Source organism: Sciurus carolinensis, chromosome 7 (genome assembly GCF_902686445.1).
Source record: "Sciurus carolinensis chromosome 7, mSciCar1.2, whole genome shotgun sequence".
Classification (NCBI taxonomy): domain Eukaryota; kingdom Metazoa; phylum Chordata; class Mammalia; order Rodentia; family Sciuridae; genus Sciurus; species Sciurus carolinensis.
In genome coordinates, this window is record NC_062219.1 from 136505584 (window position 1) to 136532992 (window position 27409).

The window sequence follows — 27409 nt, forward strand, 5'->3', positions numbered from 1 at the left end:
GCTAGACTCAAACTCCAGTCCCTTTCTCTCCCCTACAGTGGGCACAACTGAAATCCTGGCTCCATTCCTTCATCTTCCAACTGCTGTTTTTACAATGAGCACCCTGGGACCTGCCCTACACACACACACACAGACACACACAGACACACACACACACTTCAAGGACACATCCTTAATTATTTGGGAGGAACTTAATACACACTTTGAAATTTTCCCCTTTGTGGTTCTTTCCCTTCCAAAATTTCCCCCTTAACTTTCTAGTTACTCAGCGAGCCCCCAAACATGCCCTCTGATCCCACAAGGAAAACTAGTTTTCTGCTTATTTCGGCCATGTGACAATTATGAAGCACTTTGATGTTAAAAAGACTCAGGCTTATAAATATTTTCTATTTCAGTTCCCATCATCTCAGTTCCACTCACTTTTTGGAGGGGTGTGTGAGTGTGTGTGTGTGTGTGTGCACAAGCCTAACATTTAGATATATGTTTTAAATAGCTGTGTATAATTTTTTTATTGTCAAATTTTTTTATTAATTTTTTTATTTTTACAGACTGCATTTTGATTCATTGTACGCAAATGGGGTACATCTTTTTGTTTCTATAGTTGTGCACGATGTAGATTCATACCATTTGTGTGATCATACATGTACATAGGATAATGTTGTCTGTCTCATTCCACCATTTTTCATACCCCTGCCTCCTCCTCCCTCTCATTTCTCTCTATGTAATCTAAAATTCCTCCATTCTTCTCTCACCCCCTACTCCCCATTCCCATTACATATCATCATCCACTTATCAGGGAAAACATTTGGCCTTTGGTTTTGGGGGACTGGCTTATCTCACTTAGCATGATATTCTCCAGTTCCATCCATTTATCTGCAAATGCCATAATATTATTCTTCTTTATGATGAATAACATTCCATTGTGTATATATACCACAGTTTCTTTATCCATTCATCTGTTGAAGGGCATCTAGGTTGGTTCCACAATCTAGCTATTGTGAATTGAGCTGCTATAAACATTGATGTGGCTGCACTACTGTAGTGTGCTAATTTTAAGTCCTTTGGGTATAAACTAAAGAGTGGGATAACTGGGTCAAAAGGTGGATCCACTCCAAGTTTTCTGAGGATTCTCCACCCAGCTTTCCAGAGTGGCTACACCAATATGCAACTCTACCAGCAATGTGAAAGTGTGCCTTTTTCCCCACATCCATGCCAACATCTATTATTGTTTGTGTTCTTGATAATAGCCATTCTAATTGAAGTAAGATGAAATCTTAGACTTGTTTTAATTCACATTTATCTAATCGATAGAGATGTTGAACACTTTTTCATATATTTATTAATTGCCTGCATATCTAATATTTTGATCAGATTTTATCCTTGTTATCTGTGCTAGCATTAGTTCAACAGGTTACTGTGTCATTTTGGGAAGCCAGAATATCTGTATTTTTAAAATGTATATAAAGGAAATTATATAGTATGTATATATTTTTAAAATTTTTAGATGTTGATAGATCTTTATTTTATTCATTTATTTATATGTGGTGCTGAGATTCAAACCCAGTACCTCACACATGTGAGGCAAGCGCTCTACCATTGAGCCACAACCCCAGCAGTACATATATTTTTGCATCTGACTTCCTTTATACAACATTAGGTTTGTGATACTTATTCTTGCCACTGCATGTTGCTATAGTTTTTTTTTTATTTAAAAAAAATTTTTAAACTGGATTCAGTGGCATGTGCCTGTGACCTCAGCTACTTGAGGTGGGGGATCAAGAATTTAAGACCCACCTGGGTAAGATAGTAAGATACTATCTAAAATAAATGTTTTTAATTTTGGGGGATAAAATATGCATAACCTAAATTTTACCATTTTAACCATTTCTAACTATATAATTCAGTGGCATTAACATTCACTTTGTTGTGCAACCGTCATATCTATCCATCTTTAGAATTTTTTGATCTTGTAAATCTGCAACACTATATCTATTAAACAATATCTCTTTGCCCCTGTCCACAGCCCCTAGAAATCACCATTCTGTTTTCTGTCTTCATAAATTTGACTATGCAGTTAAATCACATAAGTGGAATCATACAATATGTGTCCCCTTGTGACTGGCTTATTTCACCATAACACACTGTCTTCTAAGTTCACTCATGTTGTAGCATGGATGGTTTGAGACTGCTAAGCCAGCCTCACAGCCTGGGTCATGTTACATAATATTGTTTGCCAAGTTTTTGGACTCGGCTTACTAATGTTTCATTGAGAAGTTTTACATCTATGTTCATGAGCAATATTAATGTGAAGTTTTCTTGTAATGTTTTGTCTGTTTTTGGGGTAATTCTGGCCTCATATAATACGTTAAGAAATATTTGCTCTGCTTCTACTTTCTGGAAGAGACTGTGGAGAATTAGCATAATTTCTTGAGTGTTTGTTAGAATTTGCCAGTGAACTTACTTGAACCTGGTGCTTCTTATTCTGGAAGGTTGATTGTTGATTCAATTTCTTCAATAGATCTAGACCTATTCAGATTATGTATTTCTTCTTACGTGAGTGTTGGTGGATTCTTCTCTTTCAAGGGATTGGTCCAGTTCATCTGGGCCATCAAATTTGTAGACGTGGAGTTGTTCATACTATTCATTTATTATCCTTTTAATCTCCAGTAGTGATGGCTCTCTTCTCATTTCTGATATTAATGTTGTGTCTTCTCTTTCTTCTTATTTAGCCAAGATGGATGTTTTTCAATTTTATTGGTATTTTTAAAGGACTAGCTTTTGGTTTTCATTGATTTTTCTCTATGGATTTCCTATTTCAATTGCACTGACTTCTACTTTTTAATCTTTTTACCCCCAAATAAAGCTTTGATGCTCTTCTTTTCCTCAATTCCTGAAGTGGAGCTTTAGAGTATGATTTTAGATTTTTCTTATTTTCATTGAACACATGTATAGTCAATACTGTGATTTCTCCTCTGCACACTGCTTTCACTGCAAACCACAATTTTGATAAGTTGTATTTTCGCTTTTATTTAATCTAATTTATTTCTTTAAAATTTCTTGAAACTGGTTCTTTTGACCCCTGTGTTATTTAGAAGAGTGTTGTTTAATCTCCATTTATTTCGGGGATTTTTCAGCTCCCTTTTGTTTATTTCTAGTTTAATTTGATTGTGTTCTAACACCTTACACTTTATGATTTCCGTTGTTTAGGTCTGTCACGGTGTGTTCTAGGGCCCGCGGTGTGGTCTGTCTTGGTGAATGTACAGTGTGAGCCTGAGAAGCATATGCGTTCTTCTGATGCTGGATGAAGTGTTTGACAGTGTCAGTTGAACTGTGCTGCTCAGTTCAACTATGTCCTTGCTGACCTTCTGTCTGTTGGATTTGTCAATTACTAATAGAATGTTGAAATCTGAAACTATCAAGTGAAATCACCTATTTCTTATTGTAATGCCATTAGTTCTTGCCCCGTATATATTTAAGTGTTTTTACTTGTTGATAATAGTTGTACATAACGGTGGGGTTCACCTTGACCTAATCGTACATGAATGGAATGTAGCTGGCTCCGCCGTTCAGTCCCCAGTGCCTCCTCTCTCCCTTCCCTCCTCCTCCCTCATTCCCTTTCCTCTCTGTTACTGGTCTTCCTTCTGTTTATTTTACTGTGCTTTTTAAATGGGTGCTTTACAGATGGAGGTGAAGGTGGATCCCCGGTGGTGTATCACGTGAGTACACAGCGTACTTTTGTCCATCTCATTCGGCTTTCCCTCTCTTTTCCCTTCTCTCCTCCTTCCCCCTCACCCTGCTTGCTCTCTTCTGCTGATCTCCCCTCTGTTATCTTGGGCTCTCCTTCTCTCTCTCTTTCCCATATTTTGCTCTAGCTTCCACATCTGATGTTGGTTTTCTGAATCTGTCATATTTTTCTTAACATGATGTTCTTCAATTTTATCCATTCACCAGCAAATACCAAAATTTCGTTCACTGTATTTATACCACATTTTCTTTATCTATTCACCTGTTGACAGGCACCGGGTCTGGTTCCATAACTTGGCTATTGTGAATTGTACTGCTAGAAACATTGATGTGCCTGTATCACTATTGTATGTTGATTTTAGTTCTTTTGGATAAATACCAGGGAATGAGATAACTGGGCCTTCTGGTGGTTCTCCTTCTAATCTTTCAAGGAATCTCCATGCTGCATTCCAGAATGGTTGTACTAATTTACAGTCTCACCAACAAAGGTATGTGTGTACCTTTTCCCCCACACCCTTACCAGCATTTATTATAACTTATTACAATTGCCATTCTAACTGGAGTGAAATGAATTCTCGATGTCATTTTGATTTTCATTTGTCTGATTGCTGGAGACATTGAGCATTTTTGTTGATATATTTGTTGACCATTTGTGTTTCTTTTGAGAAATATCTCTTTAGTTCTTTTGCCTCTTTATTGATTAGATTATTTGGGGTTTATTTTAGTGCTGTTTTTTTCCCCTGAGTCCTTTATATATTCTGGATATTATATCCCTGTCACAGGAGTGACTGGCAAAGATTATCTCCCATTCTGTAGCTCTTTTTTCATGCTCCTCATGTTTCCCTAGCTTTTTAATTTGATGCTGTCCCACTTATTGATTCTTGGTTTTATTTATTGAGCTCTCGGGGTCTTGTAAGGAGGTCAGTGCCTATGCTGATATGCTGGAGTGTTGACCTATATTATCTTCTAGCATTTGCAAAGTTTCTGGTCTAATTCCTACATTTTGATCCACTTTGATTTGACTTTAATGCAGGGTAAGAGCTAAAGATCTAATTTCATTCTTCTACAGATGTCCAGTTTTCAGCACCATTTGTTAAAAAGATGATCTTTCACCAGTGCATATTTTGGGCACCTTTGTGAAGCATCAGATGACTGTGACCATGTGGGTTGTCTCTGTCTTATATTTTATTTCATTAATCTTCATCTCTTTCAATGCCCATACCATGCTGCTTGTGTGGCTATAGCTCTGTAGTATAATTTGAGAGCAAGTATTATGATGCCCCCAGCATTGCTTTTCTTCCTCAGCATTGCATTGGCTATTTTGCATCTTTTATTTTTCCAATTTCAGGACTGTTTTTCTAGTTCTCTGAAGGTTGTCATTGGTATTTTGAAGGGTATTGCATTGTATTTCAATGAACTTTTGGTAAAATGGCCACTTTGACTATTCATTCTACCTATTTAAGAATATGGGAGATCTTTCTATCTTCTAAGGTCTTCTTCAATTTCTTTCTTCAGTGTTCTATAATTTTTCTTGTAGAGGTCTTTCACCTCCTTGGTTAAAATTATTCCTAGGTTTTGTGTGTGTGTTTATTGTGATTGAAATAGTTATCCTGATTTTGTTCTCAAAATATTTATTAATGGAGTATAGAAAAGCTATTGACTTATGAATGTTGATTTTGTATATTGCTACTTTACTGAATTTGCTCATCAGCTCTGCACATCTTCTGGTGAAATTTTGTGGGTCTACTAGATATAGAATCATGTCAAACAGATAATTTGATCTCTTCGTTTCCTATTTGTATCCCTTTAATTTCCTTCTCTTGTCTCATTACTCTGGCTAGAGTTTCAAGAACTATCATGAATAGGAATAGTGAGAGTGGACATCCTTGTCTTGTTCCTGATTTTAGAGGATATGTTTTCAGTCTCTCTCCATTCCATATGATGTTGGCTTTGAGTTTATCATATACAGTCTTTATTATGTTGAAGTAAGTTACTTTTAGTGCTAGTTTCTCCAGCATTTCTAACATGAATGGGTGCTAAATTTTGTCAAAGGCCTTTTCTGCATCTATTAAAATGATCATATGATTCTTATCTTTAATTTGATTTGAATTATTTATTAATTTGCATATGATGAACCAACCTTACAATCCTGAGATGAAACCCACATGATCATGGTGTACTATCATCTTAATGACATTCAAGTAAACTTGAATTCGGTTTGTTAATATTTTATTAAGGATTTTTTGTGCATATCGGTCTGTAGTTTTCTTTCCTTCATGTGTCTTTATCTGCTTAGGGTTATACTGGCTTCATAGAATAAATTTGGGAGTGTTCCCTCCCTTTTTATTTTATGGAGAAATTTGAGGAAGACTGGTGTTAGTTTTTTTTAAACGTCTGTTAGAACTCAGCTGAGCATCCATCTGGTCCTGGGCTTTTCTTGGTTGGAAGACTTTTAATTGCTAATTCAATCCCATTGCTTGATATTGGTCTGTTTAGCTATTCTGTGTCTTCATGGCTTAATTTAACAGGTCATATGTGTCTAGAAATTTGGCAGTGTTCTAGATTTTCCAGTTTATTGGAGTATAAATTTTCAAAATAGTTTCTAATGATCCTCTGGATTGCAGAAGTGTCTGTGGTAATATCTCCTTTTTCATCACTGATTTTGTTTATTTGGGTCTTCTCTCTCTTTCTTTTAGTTAGTTCAGCTATGCTTGTATCAATCTTTTTTATCTTTTCAAAGAACCACCTCTGTTGCATTGATCCTTTGTATTTTTTATTCTCAATTTCATTAATTTTGGTTCTGATCTTAATTATTTCCTTCTTTTAGTGATTTTGGAATTAGAAAGTTCTTTTCTGAGGTCTTGAGGTGTAACATTAGGTTATTTATTTGGAACCTTTCTTTTTTTTACTGTAGCCACCCAATGCTATAAATTTTCCTTTTGGAACTGCCTTTATACTGTCCTAGAGAATTTGATATGTTGTATTTCTGTTTGCATTTGTTTCTAAGAATTTCTTGATTTCTCCTCTCATTTTTTCTGTGATCCATTCCTCATTTAAAAGAGTAGTATTCAGTCTCTATGTGTTTATGTGGTTTCTATATTTTTTCTTGATTTTAATTTCAATTTCATTCATGATAAGATACACTAGATTATATTATTTTTGTATTTGCTAAGACTTACATCATGACCTGTAATATGGTCCATCTTGGAAAAGTTTTCGTGAGTTACTGAGAAGAGAGTGAAATCAGCTGTTTGGGAGTGTAATAGTCTGTAAATGCATATTAGGTTCAGTTGACTTATAGTATTATTTAGATTGGAAGTATTTTATTGATTTTATGCCTGGGTGACCTGTCTATTGGTGAAAGAGGTATGTCAAAATCACCCAGTATTATTGTTTTGGGGTCCATCTGAAATTTAAAGTCATGAAGTGTGTGTGTGTGTGTGTGTGTGTGTGTGTGTTTGATTGGGTGCACCAACATTTGGGACATAAATGCTTACTATCATTATATCTTCTTGTTGAATCATTCTCTTTACCAGTGCTTTGTGCTCTTCTTTGTCTCTACTGATTAAATTTTGCTTGAAATGTGCTTTGTCAGATAGAAGAATAGCTCCTCCTTCTTGTTTTCAGAGCCTGTTTGCATGGAATGTATATTTTTTTCTATCCTTTTAGTTTTAGCCTGTGGATGTTTTTGCCTATGAGATGAGTCGCTTGCAAGTAGTATATGGTTGGATCTTGTTTTTTAAAATCCATTCTGCCAATCTATGTCTTTTAATTGGGTATTAAGACAATTTACATTCAGTGTTATTATGGATAGATGTTTGTTATTTTCTGCCTTTTTGGTTTGTTTGCTAAATTTGATTTGGTCTTAATTTTTATTGTTAATTACTCTTCTAGAGGGCCTCATCCATTTGAGAGGTTTGGGGTTTGTTTTTTAATTTGTATGTGTGTAGTATACCTTTATGTATTTTTTGTGAGGCTGGTCTAAATGATCATAAATTCTTTTTCCTCATCACTGAAAGTTTTTTTTTATTTATACTTCAATTATGAAAGACAGTTTTGCTGAATATAGAAATCTTGGCTGGCAATTGTTTTCTTTCAGAGCTTGGAATATCTCATTCCTTGCCCTCCTTGATTTTAGGATCTGAGTTGAGAAGTAAGAAATGAGCCTTATTGGTTTATTTCTAAATTCAACATGTCATTTTTCTTTCACAGCTTTTTGATATTCTTTCCTTATTTTCGATGTTAGGCATGTTTATCATGATTTGTCTTGGAGAAGTTCTTTTGTGATCTCGTGTATTTGTGGTTGTATATGCCTCTGTATGTGGATGTTCATCTCATTTCTAAGGTTAGGGATGTTTGGGGCTATTATTTAAATGAGAAGGTTTTAATACCATGAGTCCATGTCTCTATGTTATCTTCTGTCCCATTAACTCTCAAATGTGTTCTCTTGATGCTCTCCCAGCATTATCGTATATTCTTACCATGGCCTTTATTATTTTTTTCCTTTATCGCGTACCGAGTATACAAGTTCAGATACCCTGTCTTCAAGGCCTGAAGTTCTGTTTTTTCTGTAATACAATCTATTGGTGATACTTTCAAGTGAAATTTTTATTTGATTCACTGTGTCTTTCATTTCCAGGAGTTCTGATTTTTTTTTTTCAGTATCTCCATTTCTTTATTGAAATGGTCTTTCGCTTCCTTTATTTACTCTCTTTTTTCCTCATTATTTATTCCTTGGATCTTTTAGCTTATTGAACAATTAATAATCAGTTTTGATAATCTTTCTCTGGAATCACATCCATATTTGTGGTTTCCTTTGTTAGGGATTGTAAATTTTAGGGGGAGATTTGTTTGCCTGTTTCCTCATGTTTTCAGAGGTCTTGCACTTGAGAACCTGTTGAGATGTATTCCTCTCCCTCTTTTATGTGTGTGTCCTTTTGTGTATAGTTACTTTTTTTTGTCCTCATGAACTTTTTCTGTTTTTGCTTTATTAGTAGATACCCAGGAGTGGGACCTGAGGTCCCTCTCTTACTCTTCCTGCTTTGGTCCTGGTTATTGGTTTGGGGTTTTTTTCCTCCCCTTGTCTACATGTTGAAGCTCAAGTGGGGTTAGTGAGGTTTTCTGTCAATTGACTGAGTTGTGGTACAGCTCAGCATCAGGATCTCTACCCTGTGATCTTATAGTGTCAATCATTTTCAGATCCTGGTAATACTGGGGGGAAGCAAAGAATGTAGCAATAATGATAACAACCAATACACAGCCTTAAAATAAATGTTCAGTGCCTACTATGATATCTATAAGACTAATTACCACATAACGAGGAATGGTGGAGTCAGCATTTAATATCAGCACCAATAATAAACATCTGTGAACTAGATCTAACATCAAACAGTATCAATATGTGGTTCACCATATTAATAACCCCAAGAACATGAATGGTTAGGAAAACTAAATAGTTCTAAAACTAAATAGTTCTAACATATAGTAAAATTATAGTTCCTTAAGTGAAGAAAAAAATGAGGTAGAAAGCAAGAGAACGTTTGAAATATTTAAAAAGTGAACAGAGGAGAAGCAGGAGAGAGGTAGCAGGTGATGGCTACAAGGGAGGAGCAGTAAAAAGTACCTAATAAAAAGTAACAAATAAATAGAAGAACAGGGAACAAAAGAATTTGTCTTTTAGAGGAGGAATAAAGTGAAGAAAGATTAATAAGAACAAAAACAAGAACAAACAAAATCAAACCAAACCAAACAAACCCACATAAAGTTCTACCCCTCCGAAGTCAAAATGAGGCTAAATAACAAACAGTAAAGAAAAAAACAATTAAAACCATTCTTAAGTTGCATGAAAAATTCTATATATAAATCACGCATATAAATTATATTTATAAATATATAAGTTATATTTATAAATACACGTGTGCATATATATACATTTACACATATGTGTGTGTGTGTGTGTGTGTGTGTGTGTGTATTTTTTCTTGAACTTATCAACAACCACACACAGAATGGAAAAAAATTACAAAAAAGGAAAAAAATTCTTAATGAAGGAAAACAATTCCTAATGAACAGTGAAGGGCTCTTTTCCACCAAAGTGGTCAAACTGTAGGCAGGGATGGGCGTCCACTGTTCATGCTGTTGTGCCACTTTCTGCTGCCTTTAGGCTGTGTGCCCCTCGGATCAAGGGCTGGGAGCCGGTCATTCTACTTGGGGTGTCTCACCAGGCTGCCAGTCAGCAGGGCTGGGAGTGCTGGCGACGGGGCTTTTGTCTGGGCAGAGCAGGTCGGTGTCCTTCCCGGGCAGGGCTGCAGCGTCCTGCATGGGGATTCGGTGGCTGGGGCCTGGTCGCTCTCCTTCGGAACTTTGCAGGTGTCTGAGATTCGATCCATACCCCTTGCTGCTGGGCGGATGCTGGTCTCTGCCGGACGCCTGGGTCTCGGGGACCTCCTGAAACCCACTCTTAGGGTGAGGGATCCAACCTGCGGCAGGTCTCGCGTCCCCCGCCGCCCGGGTGCACTTTCCAGCCCTGGGCTGCGGAGACACCGTCCCAACGGCTCGGGCCTCTTCCCGGCGGCCGGCCTGAGCCACAAGCAACAGAAGGCGCTGGACCTCTCTCCCCTCGGGCTCCCCAGCCCGGGTCGCCCTGGACACAGGCCTCTCTGGCCTGTCTCCGCCGGGTCCAGTCGCACTGGTCCAGCACACTCTGGACCCTTGGCATCCGCTGGGACGAGCTGGCAATTCCAGCTGCGACTGGAAGCTGCCGCCTGGACACTAGCAGATGGTCCCTGCAGCGACTCTGCACTCACCCGCCGAGAGAGAGCGACCATTTTGTAGTCATCAGCGTGCCCCTCATCCTGGGTCAGCTGGGATCGGCCTCCCTCTGTCCACAGGTTCTCCCGCGTCCCGCTTGTTCCCCGCGCGCCCCTCTCCTCTCCTCTCCTCTGCAGGGCGCTGGCGGGGCGGGAGGCGCTGACATCCTGCCACCCGCAAAGCTGGTCCGTTTCTCATTCTGTGTTCAAAGCGTCTGAACTTCTGTGGCTCTGTGATCACTTTACTGTCTGACGTTGGGTTTCCGGGGATCCCCAGCCCCCCTCACCGAGCACCTCCTGGTCCGCTGGGACCTCAAGCTGGGGAGCACCTGGAGCGTGGCCGTTCCTCCCAGGCGCCGTCTTCCCGCCCTTGCGCCCTGTATTTTGATGCCTGTTGTCAGGCGCAGAGACATAAAGGATCATGATGTTTCCTTAGCGGATTGACCCCTTTAGCACCGTGTGACGTCAGCTGTGACCAAGCTTGAGAAACGCAGTTTCTTTTCTTTTCTCTTTTTTTTTTAAATTTTTTTTTCTTTTTTAAAAATTTTTAAAATTTTCGTTTTATTTTTTTTATTGTAAACAAATGGGATACATGTTGTTTCTCTGTACACGGAGTCAAGGCATACCATTTGTGTAATCATAAATTTACATAGGGTAATGTTGTTTGATTCATTGTTATTTTTTCCTTCCCCCCACCCCTCCCACCCCTCTTTGCCCTCTATACAGTCCTTCCTTCCTCCATTCTTGCCCCCCTCCCTAACCCTAAACCTAACCCTAACCCTAAGGCTAATCCCTCCCACCCCCCATTATATGTCATCATCCGCTTATCAGCCAGATCATTTGTCCTTTGGTTTTTTGAGATTGGTTTATCTCACTTAGTATGATATTCTCCAATTTCATCCATTTGCCTGCAAATGCCATAATTTTATCATTCTTTATGGCTGAGTAATATTCCATTGTATATATATACCACAGTTTCTTTATCCATTCATCAATTGAAGGACATCTAGGTTGATTCCACAATCTGGCTATGGTGAATTAAGCAGCAATGAACATTGATGTGGCTGTATCTCTGTAGTGTGCTGATTTTAAGTCCTTTGGGTATAGGCCAAGGAGTGGGATAGCTGGGTCAAATGGTGGTTCCATTCCAAGCTTTCTGAGGAATCTCCATACTGCTTTCCAGAGTGGCTGCACTAATTTGCAGCCCCACCAGCAATGTATGAGTGTACCTTTTTCCCCACATCCTCGCCAACACCTATTGTTGCTTGTGTTCTTGATAATCGCCATTCTAATTGGGGTGAGATGGAATCTTAGGGTAGTTTTGATTTGCATTTCTCTTATTACTAAAGATGGTGAACATTTTTTCATGTATCTGTTGATTGCTTGTAGATATTCTTCTGTGAGGCTTCTGTTCATTTCCTTAGCCCATTTGTTGATTGGATTATTTGTATTCTTCGTGTAGAGTTTTTGAGTTCTTTATAGATTCTGGAAATTAGTGCTCTATCTGAAGTATGAGTGACAAAGATATTCTCCCACTCTGTAGACTCTCTCTTCACATTACTGATAGTTTCCTTTGCTGAGAGAAAGCTTTTTAGTTTGAATCTATCCCAGTTGTTGATTCTTGCTTTTATTTCTTATGCTATGGGAGTCCTGTTAAGGAAGTCTGATCCTAAGCCGACACGTTGAAGATTTGGACCTACTTTTTCTTCTATAAGATGCAGGGTCTCTGGTCTGATTCCAAGGTCCTTGATCCATTTTGAGTTGAGTTGTGCAGGGTGAGAGATAGGGGTTTAATTTCATTCTTTTGCATCTGGTTTTCCAGTTTTCCCAGCACCATTTGTTGAATGAGATATCTTTTCTCCATTGCATATTTTTGGCCCCTTTGTCTAGTATGAGAAAATTATATTTATTTGGGTTTGTGTCCATGTCCTCTATTCTGTACCATTGATCTACCTGTCTATTTTGGTACCAATACCATGCTGTTTTTGTTACTATTGCTTTGTAGTAGAGTTGAAGATCTGGTATTGTGATACCCCCTGCTTCGCTCTTTCTGCTAAGGATTGCTTTAGCTATTCTGGGTTTCTTATTCTTTCATGATTGCTTGCTCTATTTCTGTAAGGTACGTCATTGGGATTTTAATTGGAATTGCATTGAGTCTGTATAGCACTTTTGGTAGTATGGCCATTTGACAATATTAATTCTGCCTATCCAAGAACATGAGAGATCTTTCCATCTTCTAAGGTTTTCTTTAATTTCTTTCTTTAGTTTTCTGTAGTCCTCATTGTAGAGGTCTTTCACCTCCTTTTGTGAGATTGATTCCCAAGTATTTTATTTTTTTGGAGGCTATTGTGAATAGGGTAGTTTTCCTAATTCTCTTTCTGAATTTTCATCACTTATGTATAAAAATGCATTGGATTTATGAGCATTGATCTTGTAACCTGCTACTTTACTGAATTCACTTATGAGTTCTAAAAGTTTTCTGGTGGAATTTCCAGGTTCCTCTAAATATATAATCATGTCATCAGTGAACAGGGATAGTTTGAGTTCTTCTTTTCCAATTCGTATCCCTTTAATTTCTTTGGTTTATCTAATTGCTCTGGGTAGAGTTTCAAGGACAATGTTGAATAGAAGTGGTGAAAGAGGGCATCCCTGCCTTGTTCCAGTTTTTAGGGGGAATGCTTTCAGTTTTTCACCATTTAGAATTATTGGCCATGGGCTTAGCGTAGATGGCCTTTACAATGTTAAGGAATGTTAACGCAGTTTCTTATTTGGATGAAACCAGATGGTGCTCCCGGTGCGGAAGCAGTATAGGATACATCTCCTGCTTTCATGAGGCTTAAGGCGTGTTCTCCAGCTAGAAAATTTAAAATAAATGAACAGGGCAAGGCACTGCCTGGTCAAGTAGATCCCAGAGACTTTCAAAGACTATAGGAGGAAGAAAGTGAGATCTCAATGGGTAGAAAAGATTTCGTAGCGGACACAATGACACCTCCCTGGTGACAGAGCAATGAGCATAGTTCAGAGACACTGGCAAGTTTATTCCAAGTGCCACTTACATTCATGATTTTGAACCATTCCTCTGATGCTGGGAGAAGTTGGAGTTAGGTATGGCTCCTTATTTTAGAAATCGGTAAGCTACAGTGACTTTAAAATATTGTACCACGTGGTCTACTCCAGATTCTAAAAGAATGACTTCTATCAGCTTCTATGTGAATTGGTTGGTGGTCCCACTTTTTAATAGAAACAACCTTCAGCAGAGTGTTTGGATGTCAATCAGGCTGTAGAGTAACAGAAACGTACTGCTCTAAAACCCCAGAACCTTCCACCACGCAGAACAGCACCACTTTGGAAAGGCACGTTCTGATATTGTAGCCTGATGGCATCATCAGAGACTCCCCTTCTGGTGACTTCTCAGCTGACAGACTCAACTCCCGCTGTTCAAAGCCGAGGGTGGTGAATTCTACCACGGCCATGCTACCCAACGAGGGTTGGCAGCTAAATGTTTATAAGGCCGGGTTTGGGAGCAGTTATGGGGAAAGAGGAGCTCTTCAGCACAGAGTTCTGCTCACCTGCAATAAGTAAATTCCCCATTATTGGCAGTCGGGTCCACAGAACTAAGTTCTGGGCCCTGAGTCTGCCATGGAAGAGGTGTTGACAGGGAGATGTTTGCAAGTTGTCCTTACTGCAAAGGACCCCTGCCTCGGTAGGTGCTGTAATATCTTGAAAGCTGACAGGGATAAAATTAGAGGTACCAGGACACCATTAATACACCGCCAGCCATTATGAGTCAAAAGTACAAGAAAACACCGATGAGAAGATGTGGACCTGCTGTACTGCAGATGATCGGCTGGGGAAATGGAGGCAGAGATTGCCCACTGTGGTGTAGGAGCTCTTGGGAAGACGGCTCAGCCGGACCTGGTCTGGACTCTCAAGTCACTCCTCTTTCCTGAGCCGACGTTGCCCGTGAAGAGGCTGACTCAAGGCCCTGGTGTCCAAAAGAAAAGAAAACTATCACGGGGTAGCAGACCTCACCATTGTTCTCTGGACCATCTTCCCAACCACTGTGCCCACAGGAGATGGGGAGATGCACATGGTGAGAGGAGGGCGGCCGAGCTGCCTCTGCTGCAGTGAAGTATTTCCTACATCCTTTTTTCAAAGCTAACATGTAGAATCTTTCTAATACATTTTCTTGCAAAGAGACCAAGCTGGCTAGATATGAATGCTGGCCTGTACTGGACTCTACTCCAGAGGGATCCCTGGTTTAACAGCAATAAATAAATAAACAAACAAACAAATAAATACATGGATCCATTTCATTATTTTAAGATCTATTGAGATCAGCATTTTAAGGTGGCCACAAAGAAGAGCATGAATTTCGAGCACTCTTTTACTTATTATAATCTCTGAAAGGGGTGAAGATTTCCCAGAGGCTCCTGAAAATCATTATGTTATTTCAGTGCCCAGTGGATCCCATACAGTGAGATCAATACAAAATAAGTGGCAGCCCCCTTCCCTGGATATTCTGTTCCCAAGTGAAGCAGGATGAGGTCTAATCACTCCAGGAAAAGGCGTAAGAAAGGAGAAGAGTAGGAAAAGGTATTCTCCGAGCCACAGCGTGCAGTTGTGCAGGTTACACTGCAGCCACTGGGAGAAACCTTGACGTAATTTACAATGTGTCCTTTCTCTGTGTTCTTCTCTTGGTCAACCAACAAGTATTATGATTTCTTATTAAATAATAGGATAAATGTGGAATAATAACAATGCCAGCATTAATTAGCACAGGGCCCACAAGATGAAAGATAGGAAATAAATGTTAGTTTCTTTTCCTTCTTTACTCAGGGGTGGGATTAACTGCACTGACCGTTATAACAGCACACTTCCCCTGGATTTGGTAATCGCGTTATCACTCCTGCATAAGGAACAGGGCTCAGGAGCAGCTCTCTCAGGCCGCTTGTGTGAGTGGCCTGAGGTGCCGTCGCATGATTCTGACTTTGCAACCTGTGCAGTGTTTCCCGTGTGCATGTCCTCGATGCCAGCCTGGGCTACAGCTGTCTGCATCGGTCAGCTGGACTCGTGAAGCGTACTGGAGTTTGTCCTCACGAGGTGGTACGCAAAGTGCAGGTACACAGCTTGATTCCAAATGCTGCCTCTTGAAGAAAACCCACAACAAAACTTCGAGTTCCCCACACGACTGTCAGGTGCCACCTGCATGAGGAAAGGCCACCAATCAACCCAGAGTCAACCCTGCTGCTGCCAGGCACCCTCAGTGTCTCCAGCCCAGGTTTCCAAAGGGAGCGAGGGACAGTTCCCTAAACTGGAAGCTCCCACAAAGGTGTCAGAGCAGGGAGAAAGAGGAGCAGCCCCAGGCCACCCAATCCCTGTCCCTGCTGGTGACATTCAAGGTGGGAAAGCCCCCACCTGCCCTAGGTAAGGACCGTTATGGTTTGGATTCAAGATGTCCTCCCAAAGCTCAGGTGTAAGACAGTGCAAGAGCTTTCAGAGGCGAGATGATCAGATCATGTGAGATGTAACCAGATCGGTGGATTAATCCACTGATAGGGATTAACTGGGTGGTGACTGTGGCTGGAGGGTGGGTTATTGGGGCTGTGCCTGTCGAGTGCTTTGTCCCTGGTGATCAGGCGCTCTCTCTCTGCTTCCTGGTTGCCGGGTCCTGAGCTCTCTTCCTCTACCACGCCCTTCTGCATGATGTTCTATCACACCTTAACCCCGAACAATGGAGTTGGCCGTCCTGGGACTGAGACCTCTGGAACCATGAGCCAAAATAAACTTTTCCTCCTCAAATTGTTCTTGTCAGGTATTTTGGTCACAATCACAGAAAACTGACTAAAACAAGGACCGACAGGTGGATCACACAGCAGCCACTTGGGGAAGACCTGCCACAATGGCCATAGCAAGATGTCAGTGAGCTGAGTCCACCTGAGCAAATATCAGAGTCCCTGCTCCAGAATACATGCCACTCTATCTGGATCAAAGAAATGTCCTTTCAGTCACCATCAGGTACCTTGGGCTTCCCACAGGACTAAAGGAAGCCCTGACTCCAGTGAGCCACACGGCAGGAAGGGGCGGCAGAGGGCACTCTCCGCGGATGGGCTGAGAAACAAACAACATTGCCCTGACCCGGGCCAGCCTCCTTGGGGACGTCCCGCTATGTGAGGATGAGGTAGGACGTAGGGAGCTGTCCTCCGGGAAAATGTGTGTGCACAACTGCCGTCACGCACTACCAGACGGCCTTACGTAAACACCGCGCCTGGCGCGCTCCCAACAGTATGGGAGAAGGCACGTCCCCAGCTCCTTACTGACTTGGGGAATTGTGAGTTTTCCATCTCTTCCGATCTGATGCCTAACAGAAGTGTGCTTTTATATTTATTTCTCATTATTAGTGATGTTTAATGTTTCATGTTTTTATTCAACTTTTACTTTTTTTTAAATTATTTATTTTGATTGATGATACACAAATGGGGTACCACTTGTTTCTCTGGTTGTACCTGAAGTAGAGACGCACTGTTTGTGTAATCACACATTTACACAGGGAAATGATGTTTGTCTCACTCTGTTATTTTTCCTTTCCCCACTCCTCCCACCCCTCTTTCCTCTATACAATCCATCCTTCCTCCATTCTTGCCCCCCTTCCACCCTCCCATTATGTATCATCATTCACTTATCGGAGAGATCATTCGTCCTTTGGTTTTTTGAGATTGGCTTATCTCACTGAGCATGATATTCTCTAATTTCATCCATTTGCCTGCAAATGCCATAATTTTATCATTCTTTATGGTTGAGTAATAGTCCATGGTATATATATACCACAGTTTCTTTATCCATTCATCAATTGAAGGGCATCTAGGTTGGTTCCACAATCTATCTATTGTGACCTGAGCAGCTAGGGCTAGGGATAGCTCAGTTGGTAGAGTGCTCACCTAGCATGCACAAGGCACTGGGTTCAATCCACAGCACTAAAAAAAAAAGTATATTTCTTTTTTAAAAATGGATGTTCTTGACATTTTACTACTAGGATGTCAACTGCTTTCTTATTAATTTGTTCACCACATGTGTTGCAAACGTTCGGCCACATGTATTTCATCTTTCTTAATGTTAAGCAGAGCGATCATTAAGGCATGTCCATCACAAAGCATGAATCGGGCTGCCTTCCTAAATAAGTGGGCCAGTTTCTTCCTGGTCACTGAAGTTCTAGGAACCTGTTGCTGAGGATGTGGGAAGAGCCTGTGGCCTACAATAAATGACCCAAAATGCTTGTGGCCCTGCTCTTCAGCGGCTGAGTGATCTTTTGGACCCCTGAAGCTCGGAGGCTGCACACAGCTAACATGGGCCCTGCACAGGTAGGCAGCTCGGCAGGCACAGGAGCAGGACCACGCTGTCCCTTGCTGCTGCTGGATGCAGCACACACACTGGGTACACCAGGAGCAAACTAATACCACACACGAATATCCCTCAGTGAATTCCACCTTTATGTACCTCTATAAATTACCAATTTAAAAAACAATAGATAAATAGAAGGAAGACCAGGGACGTAGAGGAAGGGAGACAGGGGAGGGAGACGGGGAGGGTGAATGAGAGCCCTGGAGATTGAAATGGAACAAGTCATATTTCATTCATGTAGGAATATAGCAAAATGAACCCCACTATTCTGTATAACTCTAATGCACTAATAAAAGTATATTAAGAATTAATAATGTATCACTCTGGCAATTTCCTTGGCTGTGCTGTTCAAGTTGGAAATAGATTTGCTTCAGGGGCTCTGACATGCAGTATGTCAGCAATCCCCCTCCCTTTTGACTGAGGAAAAGGAGACAGATTTGAAAAGCATCCACCAGAGCTGTAAGTTTGGAAGGGGCTGAACGGCTATGCTACATCTCTGTGGAGTAGTCAAGCAACATTAAATATTCTTTTGTATTGGGCATGGTGACACGCGCCTGCAATCCCAGAAACTTGGGAGGATGAGGCAGGAGGATTGCAAGTTCGAGTTCAGCCTCGGCAACTCAGACCCTGTCTTAAAATAATTACAATGAAAAGGACTGGGGATATAGCTCAGTGGTAGAGAGCTCCTGGGTTCAAGGCCCAGTACCAAAACCTAAAATTAAATAAATGCATAAATACATATTCCATTTTAACCCAAAAAGACCCACCAAAACTAAAAAGGAAAGTGTTCAACAGTTCAATCCATGTCCGATAAAGGTTCAGATTTCTCAAGATCTGCAACCTGGGGGTACGTAGGAAGTACAGGAACGGGGTGTTGGCTAGCACGTGCTAATGTCTTCCTGTGGCAAGCGGGCCTGTCTCTCAACATGACACTCTCAGGTGTCAGGTGACAAAAGAGGTGTGTGATCCGTCCTTGGTGGAGACCCTGCATGGTCACCTTAGTGTGCATCCTCCTAGAAGGGGGACTGATCTCAGGTCTCCCAGCCAAACTGGGAGGCCAAGGAAAGACTCCAGTTCAATATTCATTCCATTGAATTGTAGTTTACAGTCAAACACTGCAATTTACCATCTGCTTACCTGTGGGCTCCCTGGATATGTGTGCTTCACATGACGGTCACTGACAATTCATTTCACCAAAATAGCTCAATGGTTCTTTGACTAATGTGTTCAAAAAACTTGCAAGAAGCAGATCAAGAACCCAGAAAGCTGCTGAGCGTGGTGGCCACGCCTGCAATCCCAGCGACTCGGGAGGCTGAGGCAGGAGGATGGTGAATTCAAAGCCAGCCTCCGCAAAAGCGAGGCACTAAGCAACTCAGTGAGACCCTGTCTCTAAATTAAAAAAAAAAAAAAATACAAAACAGGGCTGGGGATGTGGCTCAGTGGTCGAGTAGCCCCTGAGTTCAATCCCTGGTACACCTCCCCCGCCCAAAAAAAGAACCCAGAAAGGGAAGGACGGTGGTTGAGAGGTGAGCGGAGTCCCATTCCTACATAGTAGAAGGGATCTGCAGCCAAAAATATTAGTAGAAATCATAGTCTCTTCTCGGAAATTATCCTTAAAAAAATAATAAGTAGGGAAGAGAGAAGGGAGGAGGAATACATTATAAATTAATTGATAAAGAGAAAAAATAAAGCCCAGAAGTAAACCCCAGGCCATCTCAGGCAGGTGTGGGGCTCTTCTGAGTAACTCCGCAGCCCTGCCAGGAGGACCTGCCACTGCAGAACCAGCAACAGCTGGGCCGAGTCCTCAGCAAGCCAGCTCCCTCCCCTCTCCCCTCAGGCCAGCAGTAGCAGGACCTTCCCCTCCCGGTCACTCTGCTCTGTCCTCTCAGCTGGCCTGCAGGAAACCCTGGGAAGATTCCGGGTGGCAGACGCTTTCCATCCTAGAAGTTCATGTCGTAACAGAAGCTCATGAGGAAAAGCCTCCAAGACTTAGAAGCACAAGTCTCATCACGAGCGACGTTGGCCTGAGGAAAGCGGCAGGAGTCTTCTCAGCATCTCTCACGTCGTGAGGAAAAACAGCCCCGTCTCCATAGGGCCAGCCCTGCTGCCTCTGTGGTGCAGTTAGGCGAGTCCGGGGTGGCATGGAGCAGGTCGAAGGCCACAGCATCCTGGGCCCGACAGAGCCAACTCGCTTTACAGGACCCAGTGGGTCTTAAAATAGGTCAGCTAGAGAAAAACGTTCTTGAGAGAGAGAATTTTACAGATAAGTAGCAAAATTTCTAGAATTTTCCCATCTTACGACAGATTGTATGCCCTAGTCTCTCCCTAGTGGTCAGTAACGTCATAATAAATATTTTCACATTTCAGCTCAAATGTCTAGCTACTAAAAAAAAAAAAAAAAAAAAAAAAGCCTGAAAAACAGAACTTTTTTTTCTTCCATTTTTTTATTATTATTGTGTACAAATGGGATACATGTTGTTTCTCTATTTGTACATGGAGTCAAGGAAAACAGGACTTTTAAAACTGATAAAAAGTAGTAGCACACCAGCCAGAAAAGTCACAGCTCTATGGTCCCCGCCAGCCAGGAGGCTGAGGCAGGACGGCTCCAGCCAGACCCGGGTCATGAGTGACGGAAGTGTAACACCCCAGCGCCACCAGGGGAAAAGCTTTCACACCGAGCCATCGTCTCCGGCGTGAAGACGGGACCCTCCAAGCGCAGGGTCAGAACTCATCCGGACCGAGCCACATGGCTGTCAGGAACCAGGTCCTGAGAGAACAATTCTGTGCCATCCTGCATTCAATAGCGAAGGCGGAGGGCGGAGGGCAGAAGAGGTGAGGGACTTAGTCAGCCGACAGCCAACGCCCGGTCCCAGCCTCCTAGGAGCGCTCCATCCTGACAGCCGCCAGCTGACCCCGAGGGACCCCTGCAGAGACAGCAAATGCTTCCCCCTGACAGTCCTTTCCCCCCCCACAACTGTCCCTGCGGCGCCTCTTCTGCCCCTTACTCATAGCCAATGTGGTTGCTGTGTAAGCAACTTGTGCTCCGGTCCCCAAATCCTCATGACACAAACGCTCTCAGCTCTGGAGCACACGTTCCCAACTGCGATCCGGCTGTGCTTCTGGCAGCCATGAAAACCTGTCCCAGGACCTGCTCCTTTTCTGGCGGGGCTCCCTCCTTCTGGAGAGTTCTGGCTTAACACTCACTGGTCCAACGCCCATCCTCGGCCTCGCAAGCAGCCGGAGAACTTTCCCTTTGGACCCGAGTTCTTGTCTTCACAAAGAGCAGGCAAACCAAACCACACCACACCACACCAAACCACACCACACCACACACCAAACCACACCACAGCACACCACACCACACCACAGCACACCAAACCACACCACACCACAGCACACCAAACCACACCACACCACACCAAACCACACCACACCAAACCATACCACACCACACCACACCAAACCACACCAAACCAAACCACACCACACCAAACCACACACCACACCACACCACACCAAACCACACCACACCACACCACACCACACCACACCAAACCACACCACACCAAACCACACCACACCACACCACACCACACCACACACCACACCACACCACACCAAACCACACCACACCACACCACACCACACCAAACCACACCACACCACACCACACCACACCACACCAAACCACACCACACCAAACCACACCACACCACACCAAACCACACCACACCACACCACACCAAACCACACCACACCAAACCACACCACACCACACCATACCAAACCAAACCAAACCAAACCACACTACACCACACCACACCACACCAAACCAAACCACACACCACACCACACCACACCAAACCAAACCACACTACACCACACCACACCACACCACACCAAACCACACACCACACCAAACCACACCACACCAAACCAAACCACACCACACCACACCACACCACACCAAACCACACCACACCACACCAAACCAAACCAAACCACACCACACCACACCACACCAAACCAAACCAAACCAGCCCTGGCTCGGCCAACCGACGGGGAATTGTGCCTGCAGGCCATGTCACCCTGTGTGAGGCTCCCACAGGACCACAAGGGTCCTGTCAGCAGCACTCACTGACCTTCACCTTACGCACTCAAAGCCAAAGAGCAGGCGAGGACCCAGAGTAAAGCGTCACTTATCCAAGCCTCTAATTGTAAATTCAAACAATGGAGAAGCAATCTATTTGCTCTTTAACCAGAACCTGCTTCTTATTTCCTAATCTCATCACCAGGGATAACTGCTGCTCAGAGGTTGGTACATAACCGACTTTCCTATGCAGAGGTAAACATTCATTTTTTTTTACAAAATAGGATTAGACTCTGTGTTTTGTATCCCACCTTTGTGTGTGTGGGAGGATACTGGGGATCAAACCCAGGGGTGCTCTACCCCCAGCTTTTGATTCTTAATTTCGAGACAGAGTCTCCCTAAATTTCTCAGACTGGCTTCAAAGTTTCAATCCTCCTGCCTCAGCCTCCCCCATAGCTTGGATTACAAGCGTGTGCCACCATGTGCAGCTTCATTTTCCCATTCTTAGAAACAATTTCAGTGGCCACATAATATAATGTTTAGGTGGAAAGCTGCCCAAACTGGAGAACTGTGGGCTTTCCTCCGAAGATGGACCATAGACATGTGCGTTCTTGGAATCGGTATCTGTGGAGATTGCAAGAGCCTCAGTCATCGGCTGTTCCTTCCGTGGAGGCAAAAGCCAAGCCTGGGAGACATTCCTTGCCAAAGGTGAGCGTGTGAACAGCCTTGACACTCGGCTCTGACATCAACAGGTGTCCGACGTTCCAGTGCAGTGGGCGTTCTGGGCCGGCAGGATAGCTGCAGGGTGCCCCCAACACTGGAGCAGCAGGATAGCCGCAGGTGCTTCTAACTGTAACTGTTCAGTGCATTAGTTCATTCAGTGTTGCCTCTTGACAACTCACAAGCCTGGAACAATTTACAGAGCTTCTCTAGTTTAACTTCCTGATAATGAGACCCTGTATAAACCTGCTGAGCTAGTTCTGGGTCCCTGTTCCTCCATCAGAGAAGAGAGTGCCCCCGGCCCTAGTTTTACGTGTCTCTGTTTTCTTTGTCTCTGTGTTTTTCTTCATCTCCCGTCACCCCCACTTCAGATCCTCATTGTTGCTGTGCAGGTTGCAGCAGATATCTCCTTGGCATTGACGGATCAAGTGGCATTTCCCCCAAGCATCTTGTGCTACAGAACATCTGGAAAGCACTCAGTCTGTGCATCTGCAACTGTCTTGCTCAGGGTCCATTTTCTAAGCATTCGGCCCAAGTGGGTGAAGTTGGCCTCCAACAACCTGGAACTTACTCCCTTCTGCTTCCCCTTTCCAGATGGAAAAGTACTGTTTTCACCACCCAAACACCTGGGGGCTCAATCCTGAAATGTGTGTTCTGCAGTCTTTCCTGGTGCCACGTCTCTGAAGGTCCCTGAGCTTGTCACCACACAGGAGTCCAAGGAGATCTGCTCAGAACTTCCAGGCCCTTGGCACATCACAGAAAAGAATTTAAGAACATGTCAGGCACAGAAAAAGACCGACGTCAAAGTTTGAAGAACAATTTCTACTGAATGCCTGTCATTTTTGCACCTTCATAAAACGGAAAAATCCTAAGTGGGGCCATTGTAGCTCAGGACCCTCTATGCCGGCCCAGGGGTAGCTGCATCTTTCGGTGAGTCACTGGGTTGTGATCTTCAGGTGCTTCTCTGATAACACCCCTCCCTCATACACGCGCCCTGTTTCGGGCTGGAGTTGGGTACTTTCCTCCCCGCAGGTATGTTAAGCTCTGGTAAAACACAACCAAGGTGGTCAGACTCTGGTGAAAGAGTTCCCTCGAGCCCAGGAAAGCAGACTGCTCTGGGGATGTTTCAATGTGGCTTTTCCTCTCCTCTGTGCAAAGCAGGGTGGAGATTTTCTCTGATGTTCACCTTGAGCATCTGGTGGGGTCCCTGGAGATAGACTCAGGGAAGTGCTGGCCTTGCCTACGAAGATGAGCACCCCTTAAGGTTTAATTCTCAAGCCTGTGCCCACTAAGCCTCCAGCAATTTATCAACTGCAGTTAAGTCTTCCTGTCCATACTGACTCCAGTACGGGATATCCGGGAAGGCTTCTGCTGCTGGTAAGCTAGCAGTAGTCACCGGTGTTGGGTTCAACACCAATCAGTATTTAGGAAAGCTTGCAGTAAGAGAAGGTCTCTCAAGAATGCGATAACAAAGGAAATGGAGAGGGGACGCAGGTCACTTCCCCGCTGTGCCATCCCTAGGAGAGGATCCAGACAGAGTGACCCTGCCTGTAAAGTAAAGGAAGGAGCTCACAAGACACCTGAGGAAGTCCTCGTGTGCAGGGGGCATGCCACCTACCCTGCCTGTTCCCCCGGCTTCCATCGTATCATGGCCTCCACTGCCCAGGAGTGCGGAAGTAATAAAATGTCCAAAGCTTCTCCATTGAGTCCTCCAAGCTCCTTCTTGGAGATTGGCAAACAGTATGCTCTGGGTGTTTGCAACCCTATTCAGATCAGGAGTGCCAGGTCAAGCACAGCATCCTCCCTCCAGCAGTAAATGAGGGTGTTCCACATCCGTGCCAACACTTGAAGTTGTCGGTCTTTTTAATTTTAGCCATTTTGAAGGATGTGTGGTGGCAACTCATTGGGATTTCAATTTGAATTTATGTGATTATTAAGAAAGTTGAACATAGTGGCACTTGCCTGTAATCCCAGAAACTCGGGAGGTTGCAAGTTTAAGTAAGTTAAATCTGGGCAATTTAGCAAGGCTCTGTCTCAAAATTAATGAAAAGGGCCAAGGATGTAGCTCAGTGGTAGAGCACCTCTGAGTTCAATCCCCACTACCACACCACACACACATGAAGTTGGGCACCATTTGGATATCTTCTTTTGTAGATCAAATGTCCAGGGGTTTTGTTTGTTTCTCTGTTTGTTTTTGGCAGTACTGTGGCTTGAACCCAGGGTCTCATGCATGCGAGGCAAGTGCTCGATCACTGACCAGCATCCTCAGCCCCGCTTTATGTTTTATTTTGAGACAGGGTCTCACTATGTGGCTTGGGCTGGCCTTGAACCTGTGATCCTCCTCCTCAGCCTCCTGAATAGCTGAGATTACTATAGGTGCACAACCAGCCAAAATTCAGGTCTCATGCCCATTTTTCTACTCGATTCCCTGTCTCTTTCTTACTGACTTATAGGACCATACATCTCCTGGAGGTGAGCCCTTTGTCAGCTCCTCGTGCCGTATATATTCACTCTCACCTGACTCGTCGCTTCACCTCCTTAATGTTTATCAAGGATTTCTTGATAATTCTCAATTTGCATGTAGTCCAGTTAGTCAGTCTCTTCCTTTGTAGTGACTGCTTTTTGTCATCTGCTTAAGAAATCTTTCCCTACTCAAGGTCATAAATATAATCAGTCTTAAGAAAATTTATTTTTCCCATTCATATTTAGAGTTACATTCTGGGGCTGGGGGTGAAACCCTGGTAAAACTGTAGCCTGTCATGCATGAAGGCTCTGGATTCAATCCCCGGAATTGAAAAAAAAAAAAAAAGGAATGATAGCTAAAGCTACATTCTTTCTTAAAATAGATTTTTGTGTATTTTTATATAGTACATTTCAAGATATATTGGAATTTAGCACTGAACTCCACTAATGTGTACCATTAACAATGTTAAAAATGAAAAAGAAATTTAGAAAAGAAAAATACCTTCAAATAAAGACTAAGTTGCCAATTTAAAAAACAAAGATTGGCTTTCCAACAGGATTATCCAAAGGACCTAGTGTCATTAACTTTTACATGCATTTTTATCAGTAATCTACAATCCTTCATTTATTTTTAGTTTTAGTTCTGTACTGGGGAAGAAACCCAGGGGCACTTCCCCACTGAGTCGCATTCCCAAGCCCTTTTATTTTTTATTTTGAGACAGGGTCTCACTAAGTTGCTTAGGATATCACTAAGTTGCTGAGGTTGGCCTTGAACTTGCGATCCTCCTGCCTCAGCCTCCCGAGTTACTGGGATTACAGGCATGTGCCACCTCACCAGGCGCTCTACTTCCATGGTTATAGAATATGTATCTCCACATATGTGGGTCTGTTTAGGACCTCTGCTCTTTTCCATTCGTCTATTTTTATTCTTATTTCAATATTATTGCCTTCATTCTTATAGCTTTTTAATAAGTCTGAATCTGTGGAGTAGTTCCTCTTATTTAACTCTTCTTTAATAGTATCTTGGATTTTCTGAACCCTTTGCCTCTTACATAAAGTTTAGAATCAGACTGTCAATTTCTCTTTTTAAAACTTGGTGTAGATGACAGTGACAGGATCGCTAACTATCAGTAAGTGGGGACAGTATTTTATATAATCTTTTAGATGTTCAACATATCCTGTAAAAAGAAGGCTCCTTCGGTTAAGGTTTATAACTAGTAATTGCAACAGATTTGTTAGTATAGCCATGCCATCAAGATGGGTGGATCAATCTGGCACTTCACGGGAATCTCCAAGTACTGGGAGGAACAGATGGAGCTCTTGATTGTTTCCGCAGAAACAAACCGTGGCAGGGTTCTCAAAACTCCTAGGGGTCTATAGACATATTCTTAATGAGCCCAGATTTCTCAAAAATATTTTTAAATGTTGTATTTTAAATGATATCTTTTTTTTAGCACTGGGGATTGAACCAGGGGTGCTTTACCACTGAGCCACACTCCCAGTTCTTTGTTATGGGTTCATTTTAAGTACACATGACAAAAGAGCCCATTCTGATATAATTATACTAGCATGGACTATATCTTATTCTAATTAGGACCCCAGTCTTGTGGATGTACACGATGGTGAGGTTCGCGGAGGTGTATTCATATGTGTATGCAGGACAGTTAGGTCAGATTCATTCCACTGTTTTTTAAAATTTCTGTTTTGAGACAAGGTATCACTATGTTGCTGAGGCTGGCCTCCTACTTGCAACCTCTTGCCTCAGCCTCCCAAATCTCTGGGATTACAGGTGGGTGCCATCCTGTTGGCTAAATGATAATCTTTAAAAGTGAGATAAGCATATTCTAAGCCTTCTATATGACCTTACAAAAATAAGTAAATTATCCGTAAGCAACTTAGCGAAACTCTGTCTCAAAATAGAAAACAGAACAGGCTGGGGATGTGGCTCAAGAGTGCCCCTGGGTTCAATCCCCGGCACCAAAAAAATAAATAAGTAACCGAGTCATGTAATTTCTATGCCCCCAAATCATAGTAAGGACAGAGTGATCGTAAAGGTCTTGATGTTCCCACATCTGGAGTCGCAGATGCCTCAGCCACCTGTGGGCTCGCTTTGCCTGGTCATGCGAAAGGACCAGGGGAGCGCTTTGTTGCCTAGTGTTTTATGTATCAGTAAGCTGTGAACCCG

At 42.6% G+C, this 27409-nt stretch overlaps 1 pseudogene; it reads left to right on the top strand.

Annotated features, from left to right (window-relative positions):
- The window catches only part of LOC124989449 (killer cell lectin-like receptor 2), a 31013-nt pseudogene extending 27708 nt beyond the window's left edge, over nucleotides 1-3305 (top strand).
- The last annotated feature ends 24104 nt before the right edge of the window (nucleotides 3306-27409 follow it).